This window comes from Vespula vulgaris, chromosome 1 (assembly GCF_905475345.1).
Source record: "Vespula vulgaris chromosome 1, iyVesVulg1.1, whole genome shotgun sequence".
In the NCBI taxonomy this organism is placed as follows: domain Eukaryota; kingdom Metazoa; phylum Arthropoda; class Insecta; order Hymenoptera; family Vespidae; genus Vespula; species Vespula vulgaris.
The window spans coordinates 1,692,501-1,700,606 of NC_066586.1; the positions used below are offsets into that span (position 1 = coordinate 1,692,501).

Sequence of the window (8,106 nt, forward strand, 5' to 3'; positions counted from 1 at the left end):
GAAACGACGAAACGACGATAACAACGACTGAGATTAGAAGGATTCACCTATTTCGTCTCTGTTCTTTCTATATATATTATAAATATATATATATATATATATATATATATATATATACGTATATAATAATGTGCATAGATATATATGCACACACACATATTATATTCATAGCGATGTATATAAAAAAAAAGAAAAGAAAAAAGAAATGGCGCACGAAAGAAGAACGCACGTGCCTTCCTTTTACATGGAAGAAAATATTCGTGAAAATATTTTCAGCATCGCTTTTCAAAATCGCGAAGAGTGCTATGCTCGAGTTATACATATAGTGACTTCCTCGACTCTCTTTTCTCTTTTCAAGTCGTACATATCAAACGAATCCCTTTGACTTTATCTACTACGACGAGTCGGTCGTTTGATCGTAAATCGAGCTCTGCTTTTGCGTTAGAGTTTACACCGTATGTATGTATATGTATGCGTGTGTGGGTCTCTCTCTCTTTCTCTCTCTTTCTTCCTCTCTCGTTCACAGAGAATTTCGCAAGGCGTGTTATTAAATCATTTTTCAACGATGAGATATCTCCCCCTCTTCTTCCTCTTTCTCCTCCCTCCCATCTTCCTTCCACCTCCTCCGTCGTTTTCGTTCGTCGTCGATCACTTCACGCTGAGAACGGAAAAATTTTCAACTCTCGAAAGTTACTTATTAAACGTAAAAATTCGGTACATACATACATACATACATACATATGTGCATGCACATATAAATGGTATTATATGCATGCGATAATCATATATCAAGAATTGTAAGTATGTTAAAACACGCATTGTAAATATTAAAACGATTATAATGTTTTTTTTTTATAAGATATAAATTCTGTTATATGATATCGGAAGAAGGTGTTATATCTTTCGCAAACAATAAAGTTAAATAAAGTCTTTCTTAAAAATCGAAAGAAGAAAAAAGAGAGAGACAGAAATATATATATATATACGACCAGAGATGGAGGCATCGATCGGAATAAAAGGCCATTGTTATTCGAGCTCGAAACTCACGAGATACGATCGCAAAAGATCGTTCTTTATCTGTGTTGTGCATGTACAATGGTGTTCCTAATATACTACCGTCATAGACCATAAAGCAGCGGGTCCCCTATTTCTACGACTCTACGACGCGACGCGTGTCTATATCGGCTTGCTGATCGACGATGACGTCATGAGACAAATCTTGACGATGATGGCGTGCAGGCAAGAAACGGCGTTGCGGCAACGGCACAAGGACGTTTACAAACTCGAACAAGAGAAAGACCGTGTTAACGAAGGCCTTAAAATACTGCAAAATTTTTCTTTTTAGTTAACGATCTTTAGTTCTCCTCCCCCCTTCTCTCTCTTTTATCCTTTCTCTTTTTCTCTTTTTCTTTCTTTCTTCTATTTTGTTTTTTCTTTTTTCTTTTTTCTTCTTTTTTTATTACTCGACAAAAATTTTTAACTGTACAAGGTGGGATCAAAAAAGTTCCTGGATGATTTTAAAAAATCAATTACTACTACTCCCTCCCTCTCTCTCTCTCTCTCTTTCTCTTTCTCTGTCGAAACCGTTCGTGTTAATTTTTCTTTCTTTTTCATTTTTATTTTTTTTCGGATTCCAAAAAAGTTCCCAGGCTTGTAGTTTCACGATCCAAAAAAAGAAAAAAAAGGAAGGAAAGAAAGAGAGAGAAAAAAGATATACAGCGTAAAAAATCCTCGAAAAAGAGTAACCCAATTGATTTTTAAAAATCGCCATAAAAACTTTTAGTCCGTCTAGAAAAGTTTTCACTCGCCATTCTGTGATATACGAATAGGATAAAATTGATATGTTAATGCTTATTAGATTCGAAATTAAACGACGAAATTAAGGAGAAAGAAGAGGAGTTAAATCGACGACCGACGATCGACGAGTAATGACGAACGTCTCTTCATTTTCGAATGAATTTAACTGATACGTTGCTTACTTCCGTCCTTCTTAGTCGTATCATAACGAAAACAACCGAGTCGGAAGAATAAGATAAAAGGAGAAAATTATATACACATATAAACTAGCGTGCCATTGTGCGAACGAACACGAAAGACGACGAGAGGTCGACATGTCAATAGGACACGCCTAGAAAAGGTAAAGTAATTTGATGCGCTAGAATCTAACCACGCGACTGCTAACAATAAAAGACATTACTATCATAGAAATAGAAAGAAAGAGAGAGAGAGAGAGAGAAATGGAATGATGTATGTATAGAGAGGAGAATTTCGAGAAGCCGCGCCTAAGATCTGAGTGTTCAGCAATAAGAAGAAAATGATTTGGTCGTTACGTGTAAGCGTTACTATGAAGAATGTGTACGTGTAAATACGTACGTGCGTATGAATGTATATATGTATGTAGGTACGTAAATGTGTTTATGTTGATCCTTGTTTAAAATCATTCGAAGATCAATAAGAGCATTATTGTAATAATATTGTTATAGAAAATAACGTTATTATTGTAGAATATTTATATTATGAATATTATGATATATATTATAATACGGATATTATGTATACATATATATATGTGTGTGTGTGTGTGTATATGTATATATTAAATCATCGATGACATCGTTCATACATATATAAATAACGAGGATATAAATTAAAAATTAAGTTACACCGTTTATCATCGACAATATCCGTAATAAAAATGATGATAATTATAAAATACTGATAATTTTATGATATAACGTATTATCCATGTCGTATAATTTTCACAACGGAGTTTGATGGCAAAGTCAAGCGATATCGTTCAGAAAAATTTATTGCACGTTAGTTTGCTCTGATAAAATTCGAGAAAGTTAAGATAAATAGAAAGAGAGAAAGAAAGAAAGAAAGAAAGAAAGAAAGAAAGAAAGAAAGAGAATTTTGGGATTTGCCAAAGTCTCGTTCTCCTGATAGTGCTGCGTGGCTGCGTTATGCGCACGACGGAGATCGAAAAAGTGGTCGAGCGACGTTCCTTCGAGCTAAAAAGACGAGAAGGGGAAAGAGAAAGACGGAGAGGGAGAGAGAGAGAGAGAGAGAGAGAGAGAGAGAGAGAGAGAGAGAGAGAGAGCAGCATTGGAAATTTACGACGACCATAAGCACATACCTACATGCATACGTACACGTACACACACATATATATATTTGTCATAGGGATGTAAAACGACATTTTACTTGTCGTTTTACAACTTATTAAGAAATATATTACGAAAGTATCTTTTTTTTCCTTCTAACGTTCAAGTTCGAACAAGCCGATAAAAAAAATTGTACACCGATCGGAATCACTATGACGCTATGTTTCATTTTTTACCTAGGTAAGTTAACCCCCACTTGATCTCTCATTTTCCTCTTCTTTTTTTTTGTCTTAACAAATTTCTAACGGGACAACTATTAATCTTTTTTATTTCTCTTTTCTTCCGTTGTTTTTCTTCGCATTTACAGCGGAGAAAACTTTGATCGTTTTTCTTTGGTTAACAAAAAAATTCAAATTTACATGCCCGTATAATTTATATACGTATAGACATGATCGATCATAAATTTATCGTTTAATACAAACACACACACACACACATATACACAAAATCAATTAATTGTACGATTTCGTTGTTCTATTCGTATAAGCGTAGTATATTTGTTATTTTATAAACATACCTACGAGTCACGATGACACTCAAGAATGCTACATTAAGAAATGAAGATAAAGTTCATACCTCGGGGGAATTAGTGCGCATATAAACGCAAGTGGAATTTCTTTAAAAAGCCGCACTGTGCTTCTTCCTACTCTCTCTCTCTCTCTCTCTCTCTCTCTCTCTCTCCCCCTCTCTCTTTCTCTCACAAGGAACACGATGAGCTAGTACACTTGCACCGGCCACTCTCTTTGCTTGCAAAACTTAAGTTCTCTCTCTCTCTCTCTATTTCACACGATCATACACTCTGTATCTCACTGTCTCTCTCACACACACATACACACGTATGCATTCTGTCTCTCTATTATAGATATAGACTCTCTCTCTCTCTCTCTCTCTCTCTCTCTTTCTCTCTTCCTTTTTCACACGCACATACTCTCTATCTCTCTATATCTCTCTCTCTATCTATTTCTCCCACGCACATTTTTTCTCTCTCTTACAGACGCTATATCAAACACTATATCTCTTTCTCTCTCTCTGTCTCTCTTCTTCTCTATCCCGGAACATGATTTTCCCAATAATGGAGATCCCCATAATCAGTGAGATCGAAAACAGATACTTATTAACCAATCACACGTGTCTAATCTTTCGAAATATATTTCTTCAGTGTTACACGATAGCCTTGATATCGATAGTATATCTATTTAGTAATTTTGAAAAAATACAAAAACCAAAATTAAAAAAGACGAAATCGCACGTGACTTTTTCTTCGCTTGGCACGATACCAAAAGTTACGGGGACGCGTCTGTTTGTAAAGGGGAGGCGAGGAGGACAAAAAATGAAAAAATAAAAAAATTTAGGAAACGGTAAAAAAAAGGAAAAAAAAAAGAGAAAAAAGATTTTAGTTTAAAAAGAAGAAAAAATAAGTACGTAAAATGGCAAGTAGTACATAGGAAGACAAAATTAACTTATACGTATCTCTCTATACTGGTGATTTCAATAAGAGTACATAAGATACGAGGCGAGCAAAAAGAGCAAAAAAGAAAAGAAAAGAAAAGAAAAGAAAAAAGAAAAAAAAAAGAAAAAAAATCGCATTGGGAACAGACGAAAGGGCATGTAGTTTTCTCGCAAACTAGATATACTCTCTCTCTCTCTCTCTCTCTCTCTCTCTCTCTCTCTCTCTCTCTCTCTCTCTCTCTCTCTCTGTCTCTTTTATACATCTGTCTCCCTGGATGGTACCCGGACGAGACGACGAGTCGACTAACGAGCTGAAATAAAGTCGAATTGCCGGACGCGTAACTCGTTAATACGGGTCAGTGCAAAAGAGACGGAATCCGTGGCAGTCTCGTACTACGGCGAATGCGATATTTTCATGCTGCGTTGAAACCGGGAATCCTTCGTACCAAAGAAATACGTACGGGAGAAAAAAAGAGAAAGAAGGAAAAAAGATGGGAAGAAAGAAAGAAAGAAAGAAAGAAAGAGATCGCAAAAAAGGGTCGGTCGGCCGGTCGCTCTGCTCTCCACCATAGTGCATTGCATTGCATTGCACTGCATTGCATTGCATTGCATTGCATTGCATTGCATAGCGTTGCATTGCATTGCATTGCTCTTCTCTGCTCGTCGAGAGCGTCGACGCGGCACGTGCGCGCCCACGAAACGTCGCACGCACGTATGAGAGAAAGAGAGAGAGAGAGAGAGAGAGAGAGAGAGAGAGAGAGAGAGAGAGAGAGAGAGAGAGAGAGAGAGAGAGAGAGTGATGAGAATGAATGAGTGAGTGAGTAAGTGAGTAAAAGGGAAAAAGATAGAGAGGAAAAAAGAAAGAAAGAAAAAATATCTAGAGAGAGAGAGAGAGAGAGAGAACGAGTAAAAACATTCGTAATATTTGGTAGGAAAACGTAAACGCTTTTTCGAATCGTTTTCGTAAAATTTCGTAACGATAACAGTAAGGATATGAAAAAAGTTAGGTTAAACGTACCTTCGCGAGGCCTCTTATCGCTCGCTTTAAGTACTAACACATAACAGCGATAATAGAGTTAATCAGCCTCGCCGAAGTACTCGCCGTACGATATAACTCTCGTAAAAAAAAGATTCGTTCGATTTTCTAACCGATCGCGACCGTGTTCATTTTTCTCTTTTCGGGAAACCGCGCGAACGAACGCAACGAACGAACGAACGAACTAACTAACGAACGGACGGACGGACGGACGGACGACCAAAGAACGAACAAACACAACGAACCAACAATAACGAACGTGTTACGTAGACACATATACGTACGCAATATGTACGTTGAAAGACGAGACGTTGTTAGAGGAAAGTAACCGCGAAATCGCGCGGCTCTTTCGCCGCGCGAATAAGCTGCCACGCGATTGGCCGAGACATTGACGCGAGAGCGGCAAAATCGAGGATGCCGATTGGCTGATATACTGGATAAAGGGGAGCTGTATTCGCGTGCTCGCTTGCTTATTCGTTCTTTACTCGATTATTATCGTTATTCGATGAGGGCTTACTTTTCCGAGAACAACGATTGAAATTATTCGAATTAAAAAAAAGACGAAAGAAGAAACAGGGAAAAGAAAGAAATTGAGAATTAAAATGACATATTTCTTCGCTTTGTTCCTATTTACAATCGCCGTCGCGTTGCCACATCGTTTTGTACGGCCGGTCCAGCTAAGGACACGTCGCGGATTGCGTAAAAAAGAGACAGAGATAGAGAGATAGATAGAGAGAGAGAGAGAGAGAGAGAGAGAGAGAGAGAGAGAGAGAGAGAGAGAGAGAGAGAGAGAGACGACTTACAAGAGAAAACGATCGAAAATGGCACGCATTTTTACGATGGGATGACGTCGTCGTTCTCGACGAAAAAAAGAAGTTAAAAAAAAGAAAGAGAGAGCAGATACACACACATACAGAGAGAAAGAGAGAGAGAGAGAGAAAGAGATAGATGATTTCACACGCGGAAGGAACTAGAAGAAACGGACCGCGTAGGAGTGTGCGTGGTACACGTGATACGATAGAATCGCAGAGGGGGAAATGACGAATATAAAAGGAAAGAGGAGAGAGAGAGAGAGAGAGAGAGACTCGACGGATGGAATAATAAATTGTGCGAATATTACGAAATATAAATTTAGATTTACCTTGCAGCGAAGCGAAGTCCGGATTATTGTTATCGTCTCGTATATTGCGAAGAGATATCTTCTCCAAAGTATGACTCCGGGATATCACACCGACCGGGATCCGAAGAAAAATATTTCTTTTCCTCTTGGTCTAGGAGCCACTGACTTTATTCTCTTCTTTTTCTTTCCTTCCTTTCTTTTTTTCTTCCGTCCTTCGTTTCCCTTATTCTTTTCTCTTCCTTTCTTATCTCTTTTCTTTTTTTCTCTCACCGTTCGCGCGTTTGAAAGAAGCACCAAGAAAAAAAAAAAGCACCAATCTAGAAGGAATAATATATCATCTAATACGTCGGTGTCGGCACTAATCCCGATGAATAATATGGACGAATAATAACCAACGCCGAACGTAACGCGGACTTTTGTTGCCTTCTTGACGTTCGTTCGCTCGCACCTCGTCCTCTTCTTCTTCTTCTTCTTCTTCGAAACTGGGAGAGAACGGATAGAAAGAGAGAAAGAGAAGAAGAGAGAGACAGAGAGATAGATAGAAAGAGAGAAAGAAAGAGAGAGAGAGAGAGAGAGAGAGAAAGATCGAAGAGGAAAAAAGAGGTTAGGAGGAGATAGAACGAAGAGAAGGTGGACGACGGACGAATTAAAGGTGGGTAGATAGACGGACGGATAGATGGATAGACGGATAGAGAAAATAGGGGCAGAAAGACACACGGAAAGAGAAATAGAGAGCCTCCCTCGCTGCTCACTTTAAACTCCTGGTCGATCGGCCAGGTCGCGGACACAAACCACGAAAAAACTGCTCTCACTTGTATAACGCCGGCTCGTATGCGTGCTGACCTGCTGCACTGTTCCGACTCATAATCAGTTCTTCCGTTTTATTCGATTACAACGGGCCGTTGTTGTTGTCGCTGCTGCTGCTGTTGCTGCTGCTGCTGCTGCTGCTGCTGCTGCTGCTTCGCTTTTGGCGATCACAGATTGCTCGCACGATTCTCTTTTATTTAATCTTTATATTATATTCCTCTTCCTCTTCCCTAATACCTATTTAGCGATTAAAGCCTTCTCCCTTGTTAATACATACATATATATATATAGATATATATACACATATATATATTAGCCGCTCCTCTCTACTGGATGATCGTGTCCATCCGCCTGGTGAAAAGCACGCGCGGAACGTGGTAAAACGACGACGACACGACGAAACGACGACGACAACGACTCTGCGACTGCGACTGCGATTGCGACGACAACGATAGGGCGATAGTAGCGGCGGCGAACGACGGCGGCGACGGCGGCGACGACGGCGGCGGCGGCGGCGGCGGCGGCGGCGG

General features: G+C 39.1%; 1 protein-coding gene across 21 annotated transcripts in view; it reads right to left on the reverse strand.

Annotated features, from left to right (window-relative positions):
• Positions 1–8,096, reverse strand: part of LOC127063440 (mediator of RNA polymerase II transcription subunit 15-like) — a 378,635-nt gene extending 370,539 nt beyond the window's left edge. For 13 of the 21 annotated variants that reach the window (XM_050993249.1, XM_050993268.1, XM_050993277.1 and 10 more), the window contains exon 1: positions 7,582–8,096. The gene's annotated coding sequence lies outside the window, so the exon portion shown is untranslated. Of the gene's footprint in view, positions 1–6,790 lie in introns of all 21 variants that reach the window. The other 8 variants (XM_050993401.1, XM_050993311.1, XM_050993330.1 and 5 more) reach the window with 3 other exon arrangements.
• Between the last annotated feature and the right edge of the window lie 10 nt (positions 8,097–8,106).